At 35.6% G+C, this 20914-nt stretch overlaps 1 protein-coding gene across 12 annotated transcripts in view; it reads left to right on the top strand.

Moving 5' to 3' along the window:
• Positions 1-20914, top strand: part of LOC115213797 (B-cell CLL/lymphoma 9 protein) — a 765484-nt gene that overhangs the window by 263719 nt on the left and 480851 nt on the right. For all 12 annotated transcript variants that reach the window (XM_036504565.1, XM_036504560.1, XM_036504562.1 and 9 more), the window contains one exon: positions 13486-13573. The gene's annotated coding sequence lies outside the window, so the exon portion shown is untranslated. The remainder of the gene's footprint in view (positions 1-13485; positions 13574-20914) is intronic.

Here is a 20914-nt window from a genome sequence, read left to right as displayed (position 1 = left end):
TATATCTCTCTCTCTATATATGTATATATATATATTTTTAAAAACTTTATTTATTTTATCTAGTTTCAGCTCACGAGCTGTGGCCATGCTGGGGCACCACCATTATATATATATATATATTATATATATATATATATATATAATAATAATTTGTGGGAATATTAATCCTAACTTACAGATATATATATATATATGTATATATATATATATAGAGAGAGAGATATGTGTGTGTGTGTATATATATATATATGTTAATATATGTATGTGTATATATATGTGAATATATGTATATATGCATATGTGTGTATATACATGATGATAATGATGATGATTGTGCTTATCTATTCCAAAAGATATAATTTACATACATTGTTTAAGTGTTATGTCCTATTTCTTTGCACCAAATTTAATATAGAATCTAGCGAGATAAGAAATATATACCCTTGCTTGATTAAAGGAGATAATGTATTTTTAGTGCAGCATGTCTCTCTCTTACCATGATTCCAGTCAAAGGCAGATGTTTGAAAGGATGGCGCTGCAGGGCATAGAAAATAACTAGTGGTTCTTCTTCTTTTATATAAAAAGAAGCTTGTTAAATTTGAAACCATTGATAATTTCCAGAAGCAGTTTAAATATATTACAACCGTTTTGCTTATATTTGTTATCTAAGTAAAAAAAAAAAAAATAATAATAATAATAATAATAATAATAATAATAATAATAAAGAGATGATTATTAAGTTTTTGTTAAATTTTTGGGGTCTTTTTTTTTTTTTTGGTTCTCTTTAAATTCTTTTATTTTTTTAGTTTATTTTTAATCTTGTCATTGCAGAGGCAGAACGATAGGAAAGAAACAGCAAAAATTAGATATTGATCTGTGCTATAGGGTATCTAATAATTTTAATTATAGCCTATTGACTAGAGAAATTCCAATTATGCACAACCTCTGTGAGTAATAGTTGCATTTCAAATCCTTATAAGTCGGAATATGAATCCCAGATGAAATACACATATCATGTTACTTGCCAGTAAAGTGAATGTATACAAAAACAATTCTCCATTATCTAATCAGGAACTGCGTGACTGTTATTGGAAAAGATTTTTTATTTTTTTTTCATTTTCTGTGGAGTGTGGAAGAATAGATTGAAAGATTTGAAAGATTGAAACAGAATTCCATGAGACTACTACCTTTCTTCAGTTACTGAGAATTTTATCATCATTATTATTATTATTATTATTATTATTATTGAATTCAATATTTCGTTTGTATTCAAGAAGGAATGTGAGAAAGGCAACAATTTCGGTGTATATTTTAAGTGAAACGACTACAAGAAAAGACGAAGACAATGATGGTTCTGGGAACGGTAACTGAACGATGATGTCATGCTCTAATGCATGCACACCGACACTGCCCTTTGGCATCTTATATTTGTCCATTTATGTATATATGGCTTGTGTGAATGGAAGACATTTCAGATATACCACTCTGTGTTCCACTCTTGAAGTGTTTCCATGGTAACAATTGAAACTTGAAGAATATGTCTTTCTCAAAATATTTCACAATCAGAACAGCTGTTCTTCATGTGATAAATAACACTGTACTAGAAGAAATTTCAACAGTTTGTGTAATTTACCATGTGTTACTTGTATAGGCATATGTTTCCACACACACACACGCAGACACTATACACACACACACAGACACTATACACACACACACACTATATACACACACACACACACTATATATACAGACACACCATACACATACACACACTACACGCACACTCACACTATATACAGACACACCATACACATACACACACACTACACACACACACTATACACAGACACACACCACACACTATATACACACACACTATATATATAGACACACCATACACACATACCATACACACACACCATACTCACACACTATACACACAACATACAGACCACACACACACACACCATACTCACACCATATACTCACACCATACACACACCTTACACACACACAAAGGCTTCTTTTAGTTTCCCACCTATCAAATTCACAAAGCTTTGACTGACACTCACCCAAAGGTGCTGTGCGGTGGAATTGAACCCAAGTCCACTTGGTTGGGAAGTGAACTTATTAAACACACAGCCTTGCCTCTGCCCATACATATACACACATATCATCATCATCATCATCATCAGCAGCAGCAGCATCATTGCTGTCACCATCATCTGTCATCGTCGTTGCTGCCATCCTTGTTAATTAGCAATGAGTAAAATGCTTGGCAGTGTTTCACCCATCTCAATGTTCTGAGTTCAAATTCCACCGAGGTCAGCTTTGCCTTTCATTCCTCCAGGGCCAACAAAATAAGTACTAGTAGTGACTAGTCCCCTCTACAACACTTTCAGGCCTTCTGCCTTGAGTAGAAAGGACTACTACTGCTGCTGCTGCTACTACTACTACTACTACTACTACTACTACTACTGCTACTGCTGCTGCTGCTACCACTGTTACTACTACTACTACTACTGCTGCTGCTACTACTGTTACTACTACTACTGGTACTGCTGCTGCTGTTGCTGCTGCTACTACTACTACTGCTGCTACTACTAAAGGCAGAAGTTACAGCATAACTCAAGTTTCATGTATTGGTATTTATCAAATTTACCAATACACAAAAAAAGACTTCAGCCCTTGTGTCCCTTTGTTACTTCGCTGATTGCTGATGATAAGAAATATATACATCCATGTTTTGAGTTCCGTTTTCCTGTTTCCAACATTAAAGAGAGAGTGAGAGAGAGAGAGAGAGATGTGTGAAAACACAAATGCATACATGTGTGTGTGTGAAGATCCATGCACAGCCGAGTGTCAAAGAGTTAAGAGACTCAGTTGGTAATCATGTGATTCTTAACCAAACTTGTATGCTTATAAAATATCTATTGTTAATGGCTACGTGTGTGTGTGTGTGTGTGGTTGTGTGTGTATATATACTACATATATACTACAAACAATAACACTGAGCACCTCTTCAAACTCCACCCATCTAACACCCGTTGATATATTTACAAAGTAAGAAAACAGCACAGCTCCCATGACTTCAGGAAACATTTTTTCACGCTGAGAGTTGCTGAAGCGTGGAACAAACTGCCGGCATCGGTTTTTAGTTGTTGGAGCACTGCATCCTTCAAGACTTCCATGCTTCCTGAGATTCGCCAACACTACACTTGATTTTCTCCCCTCCATACACACACAAGCATGTTCACTTTCCAGACATTTCTACATTACTGCATGTACTTTATATGCACTTTCTGACAAGTTGTGGTGCACCTGAGCACTGTATACAATAATTTCATTATTATTATTATTTACATACATACATATATATATATGTGTGTGTGTGTGTATACATACCTGTGTGTGTGTGTGTGTGTATATATATAAGAATTTTTTGTGTAATGAGATAAATAACCAAGGATGTGTAGATATTAGAGCATTTAAAGTTAGGTCTTACAGCTGTTTCCAGGATATTTATTAATTATATCCCCTCATCGGAGATGGTGTGATGTGACTGTGTGTGTATTGGTGGGGATTTTTGTCCTCCGTCTTCCCTTCCTTGGATCTTTCCTTTTCCTATATTTCTGACGAAGAGCTCCGCTTGAAACGTTAAATCCTCCTTCTTTCTTTCCTTTCCTGAGCGTCCAATAATACTATACTTGTTCCACGTCCTCGCGTTGTTGTGTTTTCTCTTTGTGTTTTCATGTTTGGATTAACTACACACACACACACACACACACACACACACACATATATATATATATATATACAGGCATGGCTGTGAGGTAAGAAGTAAGAAGTTTGCTTCCTGACCACATGGATCTGGGTTCAGTCCCACTGAGTGGCACTTTGGGCAAGTGTCTTCTACTTTAGGTTTGGGCTGACCAAAGCCCTATGAGTGAATTGTATCAATAGAAACTAAAAGAAGTCTGTTGTGTGTGTATATATATATATATATATATATATATATGTATGTATTTGTGTGTGTGTGTGTTTATGTGTCTGTGAATGGCCCACCACCACCACCACTTGACCACCAGTGTTGGTGTGTTTACATCCCCATAACTTGGCAGTTTGGCAAAAGAGACAGATAGAATAAGTATTGGGCTTTAAAAAAGTACTGAGGTCAATTTGCTTGACTGAAAACTCTTCAAGGTGGTGCCCCAGTATGGCTGCAGTCCAATGACAGAAATAAGTAAGAGATAAGTAAATATATATAGATATATATACATGTATATATATATGTGTGTGTGTATATGTATATATATATATATATATATATATATATATATATATATATATATATATATATATATATATATATATATATTATATATATATATATATATATATATTCAGAAAACATAAAACACACAGCACATGCACTTAAGATTGAGAGCATGTATCCAAAATGTGTTGCAAACATTTTCCCACCAATTTCCATGTTTTCCATTTTAGTGTGTTATGTGGAAATTAACATATAGTATGTTTCACTGAAGTAAAAACAGTTTCTCTCTGCACAACATCTCTCTCTCTCCCTCTCCCTCTCTCCTCATCAATCTATCACTTTCCCCAATTCAACTGACCTCTAGCCTAAAGTAATCAAAGTATAACTCTTTTAAGAATATTTTTGTCTGTTGTAAAGGGGAAAAAAATGTACTTAGAAACATAGAGCAGCACAATTGGTCTGTCATGTTTTCTGTACTTGTTCACTGATGTAAGGAACTTAGTGTAATGGTCTATTGATTATAGCTTGCATTACATTAGTCTGTTACAGTTGTCAACATAACTCTACTCTGCCGAACACAGACTACTGGCACATGAACCTATAGTATTTAAGCATTTCACTTTTAAAAATTCATGAGTAAGCTGCCTACATTGGAGGAATTTTATTATTTTACTTCATCATTTTTATGTATATTTCTGCTTATATTTCTCTTTATTATACAATCATCTTTTCTTACACAGTAAATAGTGTACCTTAATGGGAGCAGTTTTAGGGTTACTGGTGCACTAAATAAACTGAATTTCAATGCCCCTGCTCCCCTACCCAACAAAATTTTCACACAAAATCACCATTACCATTATTATCATCATCATTATCATTTAATACCCGTTTTCTATGCTGGCATGGGTTGGACAGTTTGATTAGAGCTGGTAAGCAGGGGAGCTACACCAAGTTCCAGTCTGATTTGGCTTGGTTTCTACAGCTGGATGACCTTCTTAATGCAAACTTTACAGAACGTGCTGAGTGCTTCTTGTGTGTCATTGGCATAGGTACTCTCTATGTGACACGGACACGGTGGTTCTTATATAGCTTGGCATGTTTACTCAATGTGGCACAAGCATGGGTGCTTTCTACATAATTCTAGCATGGGTGCTTTTTATGTGGCACCATAAATGTTGGAACAAAGTGTTTGTTACAATACAGTTCATGTTGTTTCAGGTTCAGTCCCACTGCATGGTACCATGGGCAAATGTCTTCTCATGTAGCACCAAACCGACCAACTGTGCCTTATGAATGAAGGAGAGCTTTTACAAAGCTTGTGTGTGTGTGTGTGTTTGAATGTTTTCATGTTGTACTTGAATGAAAATAGCACTGAGCTATAAATGACATTACTCTTTTACTCTTTTACTTGTTTCAGTCATGTGACTGTGGCCATGCTAGAGCACTGCCTTTAGTCGAGCAAATCGACCCCAGGACTTATTCTTTGTAAGCCTAGTACTTATTCTATCAGTCTATTTTGCCGAACCGCTAAGCTACGGGAATGTAAACACACCACCATTGGTTGTCAAGCGATATTGGGGGGAACAAACACAGACACACAAACACACACACACACACATATATATATATATATATATATATATATATATATATATATATATATACATATACATATTACAACGGGCTTCTTTCAGTTTCCATCTACCAAATCCACTCACAAGGCTTTTGTCAGCCCGAGGCTATAGCAGAAGACACCTGCCCAAGGTGCCACGCAGTGGGACTGAACCTGGAACCATGTGGTTAGTAAACAAGCTACTTACCACACAGCCACTCCTATCTTTGACAAATAGTTCCCTAAAAAAAAAACCCAGATAAACAAAAGAATAACTGCTGCATTTCTTTAGATGTATGGAATAAACAATAAATCCCTTTACTTGAAAAACAGATAAGGGTTGAGAAGTAGCACATTTGGTTGTACAACAAGGCCTCTATTGTAAATACCCATCTAATTCATGCTAACCTCGAAATACATATGTAAAATGAACGAAAAAGGAAAATAAAATGTCATTATTTTCATTTTTCCCTTTTATTTGAAAGATGGTACCCTCAAGCACATGATGCTTGTCACTACCTTCAACCAATTCTGCACCTTAATAGTTTATAATGGTTAATCAAGTTGAAAGCATCAACTTTGTTCACCTGTATTAACTCTTCAACCCTTTTCAGCACAGAATTTTGTCGGTGAACAGGTCGCGGTCTGAAAACGACGAAAATATTTTGGCAAATTAAATTTAAATGTCAAAGTGAATCTTAACGGTTTTTGTGTGTCCATCTTCCATGCTGTAATTTCTTTTCATACCAACCCACCTTAAATAGACTCTGGTTCTAAAATACAAATTCCCGTTTTAAACTGATTTGAATTGAAAATTTCCATCGAAATTTCATATCAATTTATGTTCCAAACTTAATAATGGTAAAGTTATTTTATTAAATTCTTTATTATCTTCAAAATAAATTGAAACAAAGGCAGTGTATTTCAACAAAAATATGGTAACAAAAGGGTTCAATTTCTCCCATCCTTATCATCCTTGTATCATTATCATTCACCTTATTAATGTCCTTGTCTAACCCGCAAGCTACATTACTCTATGTACTGCCTTATTGGCAAATTCAATAAAATAAAGTAGCTTGTTTACCACCCACATGGTTCCAGGTTCAATCCCACTGCATAGCACCTTGGACAAGTGTCTTCTACTATAGCCTCGGGTCGACCAAAGCCTTGTGAGTGGATTTGGTAGACGGAAACCGAAAGAAGCCCATCGTATATGTGTGTGAGTAGGTTTATGTGTTTGTTTTTGACAACCAATTCTGGTGTGTCTACATCCCCATAACTTAGCAGTCCAGCAAAATTACTGATAGGATAAGTACTAGGCTTACAAAGAATAAGTCCTGGGGTTGATTTGCTCGACTAAAGGCGGTGCTCCAGCATGGCTGCAGTCAAATCACTGATACAAATAAAAGAGTAAAAAGAATGAACTGGAAACAGAAATTTTGCAAACAAGAAGTCTTTTGATAGGAAGTTCTTTTCTAAAACGAGACTGAACTTTGTTTCTCATACAGAAGAGTGCTTCGTACCCTTTTTTTTTCTGACCCCAAGCAACAGCACGTCTTGAATTGCAGTTATGTGTAGTTCAAGATTTGGTGACAAATAACACTTGTGATACAGGACTTTATCCTTTTAGCATTCAGATTATTCTGTCAAATATAATGCTTATTTATTTTAGAATGACAGTGTAGGGTAGGTGTGAGAGGCTGGATCTGGCCAGTTTAAATCTTAACTCTTTAGCATTCAGATTATTCTGTCAAATGTAATGCTTATTATTTATTTACATTGTTTTGAATTAATTATTCAATATATTACAGCTTTGAGATTTTCATGACAAAATCGTCTATTTTTAGATTGATATTGTAGGGTAGGAGTAAGAGGCCAGATATGGCCAGTTTGAATGTTAAATGTTTAAGAGTAAATCTTCATTTGTATCTTTTATTTGTTTTACTATTCTGTTTTTTTTTTTTTTGGTTCTGCCTTCCTTCTTGTGGAGTTAAGAAGCTCATTTTGTAACCGTGTGGTTTTGGGTTCAGTCCCACTGTGCAGTACCTTGGGAAAGTACCTTCTGCTATAAACTCAGACAGACCAATGAGTGCTTTTGTGTGACACCAGCACCCACAAGACTGAGAGAGGGATATAGAAGACATCCCCTTATGCATGGACAGCTATGGTTTTATTTAGGTTTGCATGTCTTCTCAGGCATAGCAAAGCACCAGAAATCTCAGCCCCTATATATGCGCGCGCGTGTGTGTGTGTGTGTATACATATAACATTGTAAAAGAGAATATGCATTGAATCGTGGAGGGAAATACGATTGAATGCTTTCTTCTGATACAAAATTCCTCAGTAATTCTTGTGCTTGTATGAGAATATGCAAACGAACTAATTCTGCAAAGGAAACACGATTGCGCGAAGAAGAAATGTTGATGTTGACGTATATCATACATTAAGAAAGCCAACCTGATTACTCAGCTTCCAAATGCTTATCTTTACATATTCTGATAAATAGAGAAGATTCTTAGAACCTGCCCCTAAACTGATTACCTGATTTCGGTTTGTGGAGCACCGTAGCTATCGTTGCAAAGTATGGTAGATGTAGTATAAAGCTTTGTGGTGTGTTAACTTTTTAAAATCTGTAATCTTTCTGCAGAGGATAACGGTGAAGTAAATAAGAAGTACAGCAGAGATTGATCAGAATGGATTTGTGTTTATCTTTTGAGTTGTTTAATGCAGTTAATCCATTGAGTTTTGGAAAATAAGCAAGAAATTTTGCTTTTGTAAATTGAACAGTTGCTTAGTAGGAGGGCATCTGACTGCAAAACACGACGACTTCTAGATGCATCGAAAATATCTGAAATTTGCGAGCAGGAGCTGTTCCGATGTATGGGAGAATGAAAAACAGAAAATAGAAAATATATAAAAAAAAAAAAGCCAAAAAAAAAACCAAAGAAAAGAAAAAGTCATGAAACCAAGGAAACAAATTGGTTATTCTTGGGTGGGTGATAAGGCTTAACAAAAGCGAGATCAGGATAAATGATTTAGGAGAGAGAATAATCTTTCATATGGTATGTGAAAAGAATAAAGAGGATTATTATCTCAACATAGTGCATGGTCATGTCTTATTATTCAGAGAAAGCTTTCTTAATACAATTTCTATTCATAGCTGTTTTCTGGTTGGAAGAATTGTATAAAAGCAGCAGCTCATCAATGCCATTTGCAGTGCTCTTTCAATCTTTGATAGGTTTTATTTTCATTTTATTTATATTTTATTTTATTTTATTTATTCGTTTGTTTATTGTTATTGCTGTTTGTTTGATATGTAATCATCTATTTTTATGCAGAGCTAATTTTAAATGTTTATTTATTAGAATATGTTTCTGCTAAACTATCCTATTTAATACTTAATTAAGGTGACGCATGTTGAGATTAATTTTCCTTCGTTAGTTAAATAAACGTAGAAATTTTCGGGGAATAAAATTTTATATTCAATCAAAAACAGAAAAGTGCAATGCTTGATTATATGGTTAGAAAAATAGCAAACACATTGGTAATTATAACTAATAAGTGTGTGAAACTAAACCTGAGATTGTCATCAGACACCAGACAGTGCCAGTTTCAGAAAAAGGAGTCCAAATGGAATGACAGACCTAATTTAGGAAACTTTAACCCTTTTGTTACCACATTTACTATTATTAACCCTTTAGTGTTCGCATTATTCAGCCAAAATTAATCCTTTTTCATCCACATTGTTTTGAACTAATCAGGCATTATCTTGTAGCTATGAGATTTTGATGAGGTAGCTGTTAATTTTTAAAACGATATTGTAGGGCTGGTGTGAGAGACCAAATCTGGCCAGTTTGAACATAAAACAGGCAGAATACTTTTGGCCGGATATGGCCGGTTTAAATGCTAAAGGGTTAAGCTGATGTAAGGTGGCAAGTTGGCAGCATTGTTACCATACTGGAAAAATGTTTAGTGGCATTTCTTCTGAATTAATGTTCTGAGTTCAAATGTTGCTGGAGTTGACTCTGTTTTTCATCATTTTGGTTTTATTAAAACAAGTACCAGTTGAACACTGGGGTCGATATAATCGACTTACCCCTCCCCCTGAAATTACTGATCTTATGGTAGAATTTGAAACCATTATTAAGCTAGTGGTTGGAACATAGATTAACCCTTTCGTTACTGTATTTATTTTGAGATGCTCTGTGTTTCTTTCAATTATTTCAAATTTAACAAAGAATTTAGTAAAATAACTTGGTTATCATTAAACTAGTGTTAGGAACATAAATTGTGACTAAGGTTTGGTGGAAGATTTTTTAATTAAAAACTTATGTAAACAAGACACTTGTACTACAGAGCCAGAGGTGGTTTCAGCCGGGTTGATAATGAAAGGGTTAATGTGGAATTTTGACGGAAAGTTTCAATTTTGATCACTTTGAAACAAGGAATGTATCTCAGAACCAGGGATAGTTTCAGGCAAGTTGGTATCAAAAGGGTGAAAGCATCTAATATTTAACCTTTTAGCATTTTATCTAACCCAAATATTCTACCCATTTTGTATTAAAACTGACAATATCCAACCTCTCACACCTACCCTACAATGTCATTCTAAAAATATACAAGCACACCATTGACATCTCAAAGCTACAAGATCATGCATGGTTAGTGGCCATGCTGGAGTACTGCTTTGAAGAATTTTTAGTCGAACGAATCGACCCCAGTACTAATTATTTGTTAAGCCCGGTTCTTATTCTATCGGTCTCTTTTGCTTAATTGCCAAGTTACAGGGACATAAACACACCAACAGTGGCTGTCAAGCAGTATTGAGAAGCAAACACACACACACACATGCATATATGATGGGTTTTCAGTTTCCATCTACCAAATTCACTCACAAGGCTTTGATTGGCCCAAGGCTTTGGCTGACCCGAGGCCATAGTAGAAGTCACTTGGCCAAGGTGCTACACAATAGGACTGAACTCGGAACCATGTGGTTAAGAAGTAAACTTCTTAATACACAGCCATGCCTGCACCTATTTGACCAAAACTAATCTAAATGCGAAAGGTTTAAAGCATCTTTGCAAATAGGACCTGGAGTGATTTCTTTGCTTTTCTTTATTTTTTGTGACTTTGTTTTTGAAAACAGTGTTTCTTATATGCCATCAAGTACTGAGTATTCTGTTCAGCAATGTATTACTATTGCTGTGTAACTTGCTCAACCCTTTTGTGGGTTTTTGTACCCCTCTGTGGAGCATTCTGCCTGTGTTTTTCAGTTAACTTTTAACATCTTGTTGAAAATTTTCAGAGTTGAAAAGCTCAGCCTTGTAATGTAACAATTGAATAGAAAATACTTGAAGATGGGTTTGTTTATTCAAAAATGTATAGTGGCTTTACTTGTGGTCAGATTATTGAAAAATTGGTAGTATTGCTAAAAAAGACTCTTTTATTCTTTTACTTGTTTCAGTCATTTGACTGTGGCCATGCTGGAGCACTGCATTTAGTCAAACAAATCGACCCCCAGGACTTATTCTTTGTAAGCCTAGTACTTATTGTATCGGTCTCTTTTGCTCTTAATGTCAACTGTAGGAGCAAAAGAAAACGATACAAATACAAAAAAAAAAAAAAAAGAAAATCCAATAGTTAAATTAGTATTAACGGTCCAACCCATGCCAGCATGGATAACCGATGTAAAACGATGATGATAATGATGATGATTTAATTGTATAAAGGACCTAAAAACATTGGCCTTTTTCTTTTCTCTTTTTGGCTTGTGTGTGTATGTGTTGCAGAGGTAATTTATTAACTCTGGTGGATGAAAGGTAAAAACCAACATAAACAGAATCTGAACTCGTAGTGTAAGGGAATATGACTAAACACTAAAAGGTATTTCGTCTTGTACAAATTCACCCCTTGCCTCATTCCCTGGTATAATTCATGAAAACAAAGCCGAAGCTATTCTGAAATTTGTTCACTAGTCTGTCATTCTGACAGGTTCTTTCTGAATTAGAAGGTATGTCTAGCTTTGAATAAATTTACTTTATATTAACTTTCTCGTTTCAAGGGGTTTTTTTTTTCCTTCTATTTCATTTCTTTTTTTCTTTCTATTATTTGCTTCTTGTAATGCATAATGCATATTGCGAAAATGGGAACAAGCTTTCAAGGTTCAAAAACTATTCACATTCAACATGCCTGGCTTGGTTTCTTTCATTCAGTTAGTTCTGATATAATTAACTTGCTTTCTTTAACGAACAGCGTTTATGATCTGAACATGGCCCAGAAACTGGCTATTGTAATTAGTTGCTGGTTGAAATATTTAATTGGATGCATTTGCACCTGTGGAAGCCGTCCCCACTAATCTCGTCACCAGAGCTTCTCATTTATGAATATTGAAATTTCATTCTATTATGTCAAACGTTATAATGTCTAACACAGAATTTGTATCTGAGCTGTTGGCAAGCCCATGTTATTTATTCAGGGGGGAATTATCGTGCTGTTTATACTATGTTTAGAATATTGTAACATTTTGCAGTTTATCTGAAGAACTTTCATAGAGATACAAGTAGAAGAAAGCATTGAAAATATTTTGACAAATCATAGTAAAGACCAAACAAAAAAAAAAAAAAAAAGGAATTTAGGTGCAGGAGTGGCTGTGTGGTAAGTAGCTTGCTTACCAACCTCATGGTTCCAGGTTTAGTCTCACTGTGTGTGGCACCTTGGGCAAGTGTCTTCTATTATAGCCTTGGGCCGACCAAAGCCTTGTGAGTAGATTTGGTAGACAGAAACTGAAAGAAGCCTGTCGTATATATGTATATGTGTGTGTGTGTGTTTGTGTGTCTGTGTTTCTGTGTTTGTCCCCCCAACATTGCTTGACAACCAATGCTGGTGTGTTTACGTCACTGTAACTTAGCAGTTCGGAAAGAGAGACCGATAGAATAAGTACTAGGCTTACAAAAAATAAGTCCTGGGGTCGATTTACTCGATTAAAGGCAGTGCTCCAGTGAAACAAGTAAAAATGAGTTTATTCAATATTTTAACATCACATAGGTAGTACCCTATACTGATTGCATATATATGTGGGGGTGCTTTAAGGGTATCATGAAAGGTCTAATTGAAGGCCTAACCTTCCAAGTTCTTTTACAGGGCTTAGGAAAACTGAAAAACAGAAGGACCACTGCAATAAGTGTGTGAATTTGAGAGGCGAATATACTGAATAAAATCATAATTAACTGATCTTTCCTGTATCTTTATTACCCAAAGCCAGGAACTTTTCAGCACCCCCTTGTGTATGGCTGTGTGTATCCGTCCGTCTGTCCATATATTTCTCTACATTTCATAATGTTTCCAGTTTTGTTGGCTGTTAGTATTTTGCTGATTTTATTCATATTTAGATGTTATTAATGGTAAACTATTAAATTTATTAAAATTCATTTTTCTATCTTATGTTTAATACGTCTTCTCTGAATGTTTGTTATCATTTTCTGATCAAAACTGTTGTCTTTTATATAAAATTGTCAATGTTCAACATGATTGATGTATAATATACAATTTGTAAATAATTCAACTTTCTTAATTATAATATTGTTTCTTTCCACAGAAATTTTCAAACAAGTTTTCTGCAACAATTCTGCATATTAGGATATATTTACCTACTAATCAAGGCACCAATATTATCTCTCGTTCTTGTAAGTATGGCATTTTCTGGTTTTACTTAGACATTTCTAAAGTAAATGATTTTAGACAAGTGATTAATCTTTTATTATTGTTTCATTATTAAGACAACATTTAGCAAAATTATTTTCTATTTAGTTGTTGGTTACAATAATATTCATCAACGACTTGGCATGCTTCAAATTCATTGAGTATTTCTCTGTTCTGTGTGTCTTTTACATATTCTTAACAACTTATAGTTTCTTTCTGAGTTAAAATCATCAGGCTGCTAATGTTTTGACATCTTTAACCATCTCAGAGACCTCACAAGGGGATTTAAGTAAGAACGTGGACTGTACCTCCTCATTATTCCTATTTTAAGCTGGCTGAGTTGGGTTTGTCCATTTCTTAGTTTTTTTATATTCACCCTATTTAATGGCATAAAAAAACACAGAGGTAGATGTATATTTAGGAAAATTAAGTTTTTGGTGCATTGCATCCTTTAACATAACTCTGTCCAATGTAATGCTTATGGAAATTGTAGTTGTGATCCCTGTGCCGGTGGTAGGTAAAAAGCACCATCCGAACGTGGCAGATGCCAGTGCCGCCTTGACTGGCTTCTGTGCCAGTGGCACGTAAAAAGCACCAACCGATCGTGGCTGCTGCCAGCCTCGCCGGGCACCTGTGCCGGTGGTACGTAAAAAGCACCCACTACACTCACGGAGTGGTTGGCGTTAGGAAAGGCATCCAGCTGTAGAAACACTGCTAGATCAGACTGGAGCCTGGTGCAGCCTCCTGGCTTCCCAGACCCTGGTCGAACCGTCCAACCCATGCTAGCATGGAAAACGGACGTTAAATGATGATGATGATAATGATGATGATGATGATGATGATTTGAAATAGTCATGCGTTATCTGATAGCCTTGAGATTTCAAACATGTGATTGTTTATTTCTAAACTGACATTGTAGGGTAAGTAGAAGTCAGATCTGGTTAGGTTGAACATAAAAGAAGTAGAATATTTTCGCTGGCGGATACAGGCTGGTTTAAATGCTCAAGGGGTTAAAGCATATGGGGGCCAGGGTGATTGTCCGAGACATTTTTTTGTGTGTGGTGGTGGTTGTTGGGGGGGGGGGAGTGCATGTTATATGCCATTTAAATACGATAATTAAAATTTTATGTTCAAAGTTTCATTTTACGGAGCAAAAGCAATATTCTAGTAATAAACTGAATGTTGCTAAGTTTGATAGATAATACAATTTTGTTAATAGATAATCCTGGATTATGTGGTTTATCAATAATAGCTATGTATATAATCATGTCACACATGCCATTAGGTACCTGCCTGCAGGTGAAATCATTTAACCCGATAGCATTCAGATTACTCTGTCAAATGTAAAACTTATTTATTCACGATGTTTTGAATTAATCATGCGTTATCTCGTAGCTTTGAGATTTCAACGATGTGATTGTTTATTTTATATCTGACATCATAGGGTAGGTGTGAAAGGCCAAATCTGGCCGCTGTGAACTTAAAAGACAAGTAGACTATTTTAGCTGGATATAGCTGATTTAAATGCCAAAGGGTTAGATTTTTCATGGCTATAAAACCATAGAGTTCTTTTTCTCTGTTAGCAAAAGGATTAGTTGATTAGGATCCTTTGCCGGGATACATTAAACAGAGTAGTGTGGTACAAATTGCCAAGCCTTTCATCAGCTGGTAAATTTCTTAATACTATCAGCTCTAAAACAATTCAGATATAATTTGAATCTGGTTTTCTATTATTACATTATGATTAGTTAGGTGTATGAGTGGCTGTGTGGTGAGTAGCTTGCTTACGAACCACATGGTTCCGGGTTCAGTCCCACTGCGTGGCACCTTGGGCAAGTGTGTTCTACTATAGCCTCAGGCCGACCAAAGCCTTGTGAGTGGATTTTGGTAGACGGAAACTGACAGAAGCCCGTCGTATATATGTATATATATATATATATGTGTGTGTGTGTGTATGTTTGTGTGTCTGTGTTTGTCCCCCACCAACATCGCTTGACAACTGATGGTGGTGTGTTTACGTCCCCGTAACTTAGCGGTTCAGCAAAAGAGACCGATAGAATTAGTACTAGGCTCACAAAGAATAAGTCCTGGGGGCAATTTGCTCGACTAAAGGCGGTGCTCCAGCATGGCCGCAGTCAAATGCTAACGCTTCTGCCAGCTTTGCTCCTTAATAATAATAATAATAATAATAATAATAAGGATAATAATAATTTTTTTTACTATAGGCACAAGGCCTCAAATTTGTGGGGAGGGGACTAGTTGATTACATCGATCCCAATGTTTCGCTGGTGCTTAATTTATTGACCCACCCCCACCCCCGAAAGGATGGAAGGCAAAGTCGACCCCCAACGACGTTTGGACACGGGACAAAAAGACAGACAAAATGCCGCTAAGCATTTTGCCTGGTGTTCTAACAATGCTGCCACCACACCGCCTTAAAAATAGCAACAACAATCATCATCATCATCATAAACATCATCATCATCATCATCATCATCAACATCATCATCATCATCAACATCAACATCATCATCATCATCATCATCATGGTGGTGGTGGTGAAAACTGCAAAGCATGAGGTCCCTTTTATTTATACTGTTATTTAATAGTTAGACCCAGGGTATGGTGAACTGCGATGATGATGTCATAATTGTTTTCACTCTTGCTTACTTTATGAGTCAGTAAATAAAGTGTGTGTGTGTGTGTGTGTGTGTGTGATTGTTTGCACACCAGACCTAGCTCTTATCCATCTTGTTTGTTTTTTGGTTTTTCCTTCCCATTTCAGCGACTGCCTCTCCTACATCGTCTCTCTCTCTACTACAGTCTCTGTTCTGCTGTAGACTCTGCTTCTCACTCTCTCGCGTATTATTGCCTTCCACAGTCCTCTTGAATAACTTTTTTCTTTATCAGTTGCTATTCGGTTATTTGAGATTTTCTTTCTTTCTCGATGCTATAAGAATAGATATTAATGCTGGCCAAGAAGGGAGAAGGAAAAACAAAACAAAAACAAGAATGTGTTGTTGCATGGTTAACACCAAACACTGCATACCAAGCAACAACGACTTGTGTGTGTTTGTGTGTGTGATAGAAATTTAGTTTCTCTGTAAGTTTGGGCTATAAACACTCACAAAGAACTAAAAATTGTTGGATAATATTCTCCTTTCTCTCTCTCTCTCCCTATCTCTCACATAAACACACACTCTCACACCTTTCTTCCACACACCTGTCTCTCTCTCTCTCTCTCTCTCTCTCTCCCACACACACACACACACTCACACACACACTCTCTCTCTCACACATATCTCATTCTCTCTCTCACACACACACATACTCTCACACACACACTCTCTCTCTCACACACACACACACACACACACTCTCTCACACACACTCTCTCACACACACACACACACACACTCTCTCACACACACACTCTCTCACACACACACACTCTCTCTCTCACACACACACACACACTCACATACTCTCTCTCACACACACACTCTCTCACACACACACACACACTCTCTCTCACACACACACACTCTCTCTCTCACACACACACACTCTCTCTCACACACACACACACACACACACATCCTCTCACACACACACTCACACACATTCTCTCGCTCTCTCTCACACATCTTTCTCATACACTCTCTCTCGCTCACTTCTGTCTTTATAAGCATTAAATAACATACATGTTATAAATGAATTAAAATAGGGAAGAGACCATTCCCTAAACTTTTCCTTGGTTATTTAAAACTGCATCTAAATTTTCCCATAGATTCTCACCCCATAAATTTATATTTATTTATATAATGTGTAGACTTTGTTGCTGTTTCATTCCCCGCCCCAATACCTTATTCTTTAGCACCATAACCAAAACGTACGAAGAATTTTTAAGAATTTTTTTGCTTTCTTTTTCCCTCCCACATTTTTCCCTTTTTAAAAAAAATTTTATTGTATTTTATTTCTTTAGATAACAACTAGCAGTATCGCCCGGCGTTGCTCGGGTTTGTTTTGACCCTTTAGAATTGGAATTTTTGAAAAGTAAAAGTTTTTCATTATGTAGCTTGTTATTCTCTTTAAGTGAACATTTTTCTGGTTGAAATACACCGAAAAATGGCAACACAGCAGTCAAAAAATTGTAAAAAAATAGGGATTTTCATAGAAAAAAAAAGCACCCTTTTGATGTAAATAATTTTTGGTGTTAACATGGTCCGATTTGAATTTTTTTTTCTACGGAAGGAAGAGCAAGCCTTCTTCTATCATATTCTCAATTTTGGTCAACTTGCGCTGCAGGGTCTCAGAGGAGATAGTGTTAGTTGAAGGCTACCAAACCTGCCATACACAGACAACTTCAGCTTTATATATAGAGAGATTTAGCTGAAAGGAAGAACAAAATATAAGATACAAAAGTGAAAGAACTGCAATATTACAGCCATATTCTTTAATTGTTTCCGAAGCAGATGTCATTTTTAAACTATACTATAATCAGTCTTTAAGTAATGATATTTAGTTCTCGTTTGCAGGGGTTGGGGGTCTGCCTTCCATCCAATGGCATCAAATAAACTTGCTTATGGGAGGTTAATTTTCCCCCTTTTTTTTCTTTTCTAAACTGTATCTAGAATCACTAACGGTTGTTCCCTGCTGGACCCACTTTCGGGTCCTGGGATGACATGCATCCTTTGTGTTTCCGCTCTGCGCTTCCCAGAACATGTTGCTGGCTTATTGCTGCTTGTACCAGCTTTGAATAGAGACTGCAGTATTTTTGGAAGAGGTGTCTTCTCTGGACTCTATTCCCACAATCCACCCAGGAATACTAGGCAGAGAAGATGGATGGGTGGGTGGGTGAATGAATGGATGGGTGGTATTTAAAATTTTAGTAATACTTTTAAAAACTCAGTTAAGTCCATGAAATTAAACTTGACACAAAATGAAGATTGTTTCATCTTTGTGTTGTGTAGAAATAACATTGGTATAAAAAAAAAAGATAAGCTGGAAGACAAAATTAAGAGAAGTCATTAATTCTCTCTCACATTCAATTGACAGATATTTTTTAAAAACTTTACTAAAGCTACTAACATATTTTTCTTGCTTGGTGCAAGCATGGCTGTGTGGTTAAGAAGTTTACTTTTGCAATTATGTGGTTTAGGGTTCAGTCCCATTGCAATTGAAAAAGGGGTTAATCATGAGCTTCCCGGTGGACTTGCTTTGCCTGGTCTGTTGTGCCAGCAAAAAAAACAAAAAAAAAACAGATGCTCAGCTCGTACAAGTTAATCCATAAGTAGTCTGGAGTATTTCATAGGTTTTGGTACCATTTTTGCCCAGTTTAACCATTTCGATACCAATACAGCTGAAACTGCCTCTGGCTCTGTATATCATATGTCTTGTTTTCAAAAGTTCTGAATTAAAACCTTCCCCCAAACCTTAGTCACAATTTATGTTCCTAACACCAGCTTAATGATAACTAAGTTATTTTACTAAATTCTTTGTTATATTTAAAATTAAGTGAAAGAAACACAGAGCATCTCAACAGAAATATGGTAACAAAATGGTTAAAATATATTATAGAGAAACAATTCTTAACCCTTTTGATATCAACCTGGCTGAAACCAGCTCTGGCTCTCTGTACAAATATCTTGTTTTCAAAAGTTTTGAATTAAAATCTTCCACCAAACCTTAGTCACAATTTATGTTCCTAACATTAGCTTAATGATAACTAAGTTATTTTACTAAATTCTTTATTATATTTAAAGTAATTGAAAGAAACACAGAGCATCTCAACAGAAATATGGTAACAAAATGGTTAAAATATATTATAGAGAAACAATTCTTAACCCTTTTGATATCAACCTGGCTGAAACCAGCTCTGGCTCTCTATACAAATATCTTGTTTTCAAAAGTTTTGAATTAAAATCTTCCACCAAACCTTAGTCACAATTTATGTTCCTAACATTAGCTTAATGATAACTATGTTATTTTACTAAATTCTTTGTTATATTTAAAATTAATTGAAAAATAAACACAGTGTCTCAACAGAAATATGATAACAATAAGGTTAAAATATATAATAGAGAAACAAATCTTAACTCTTTTGATAGTAGCCCAGCTGAAAGCACCTCTGGCTCTGTAGTAGATATGTCTTGTTTTCAAAAGTTCTGAATTAAAATCTTCCACTAAACCATAGTCACAATTTATGTTCCTAACACTAGCTTAATGATAACCAAGTTATTTTACAAAATTCTTTGCTATATTTAAAATTAATTGAAAGCAACACAGATCGCCTCAAAAGCAACATGGTAACAAAAGGATTAACACAAATCTTTATTGCATATCAAGCTTCCAAATTCTCTTCTCATCCTGACTGCATTCTACAAACTCATCATCTGCAGCAAGCAGTGTTTTGTAGGGTGTGTTCAAAGTGTTGTTTCGCATGTCTCCTTCAGTCTGGAATAACAAAGCTTGGCAGGTCAGCTTATTAGATCTATAGGGAGAATTTATGAAAAAAAACAACAAAAGACGAAGGCGGGTGGTGTACAAAACAAACAGATGTATTAGTATAACACTCAAGAATAGAAAAAGTCTTTTACGTTTCGAGCCTACGCTCCTCTACAGAAAGGGACACAGAAAAAAGGAGAGAAACAAGGAGAGAAAAAAAAATGTGTGTAGTGGCTATAGTATTGCTATACTAAAATTACAATATTCTAGCACATTTATAACTAAAAATGTTTCCAAACTTCTCAAATGCATCCCTGTATATGTGTGTGACTGTGTCTGTTTGTCATTGCTTGATAACTCTGTATGTTTGTTTATGTCCCCATTCTTCCTGTAGCTTACCAATTTGGGAAAAAGAGCCCAATAGAATAAGCTACTTGTCTTGAAATTAGTGCTCAAGTTGATTTGATCACTTAAAACCTTACAGTGTGGTGCTCCAGCATGAGCACATTCCAGTGACTGAGATAGGCTGGAGAATGAAAGAATAATTAACTAATTAATTAATTAAGCAGTAGCAAGGTTGCTAGTTAACTAGTATAGGTAGTGTGTTTGAGATGAGCCTAATCAATGCTGACTTTTTATTTGTTTGACAATTTTCTCAGTGGAGTATTTTTTGTAGTTTTTTTTTTTCTTTTTTCGTTTTTTTTTTCTTCCTTGAATAAAAATGCTTGAAATTATTTTTTAAAATGTCAGTAATTAAGCTCATTAGCTAGGAACCACTTGTCACTGCTCCTTAAGGGATATTAAATTAAATTTAGAATGATAAGGAAGCAGGTTTTTCTGAAGGTACCCGACACAGTACCTGAACTGTCAGGTTTTTA

Source organism: Octopus sinensis, linkage group LG7 (genome assembly GCF_006345805.1).
Source record: "Octopus sinensis linkage group LG7, ASM634580v1, whole genome shotgun sequence".
NCBI classification, from domain to species: domain Eukaryota; kingdom Metazoa; phylum Mollusca; class Cephalopoda; order Octopoda; family Octopodidae; genus Octopus; species Octopus sinensis.
This window is presented reverse-complemented; position numbering and strand designations above follow the sequence as displayed.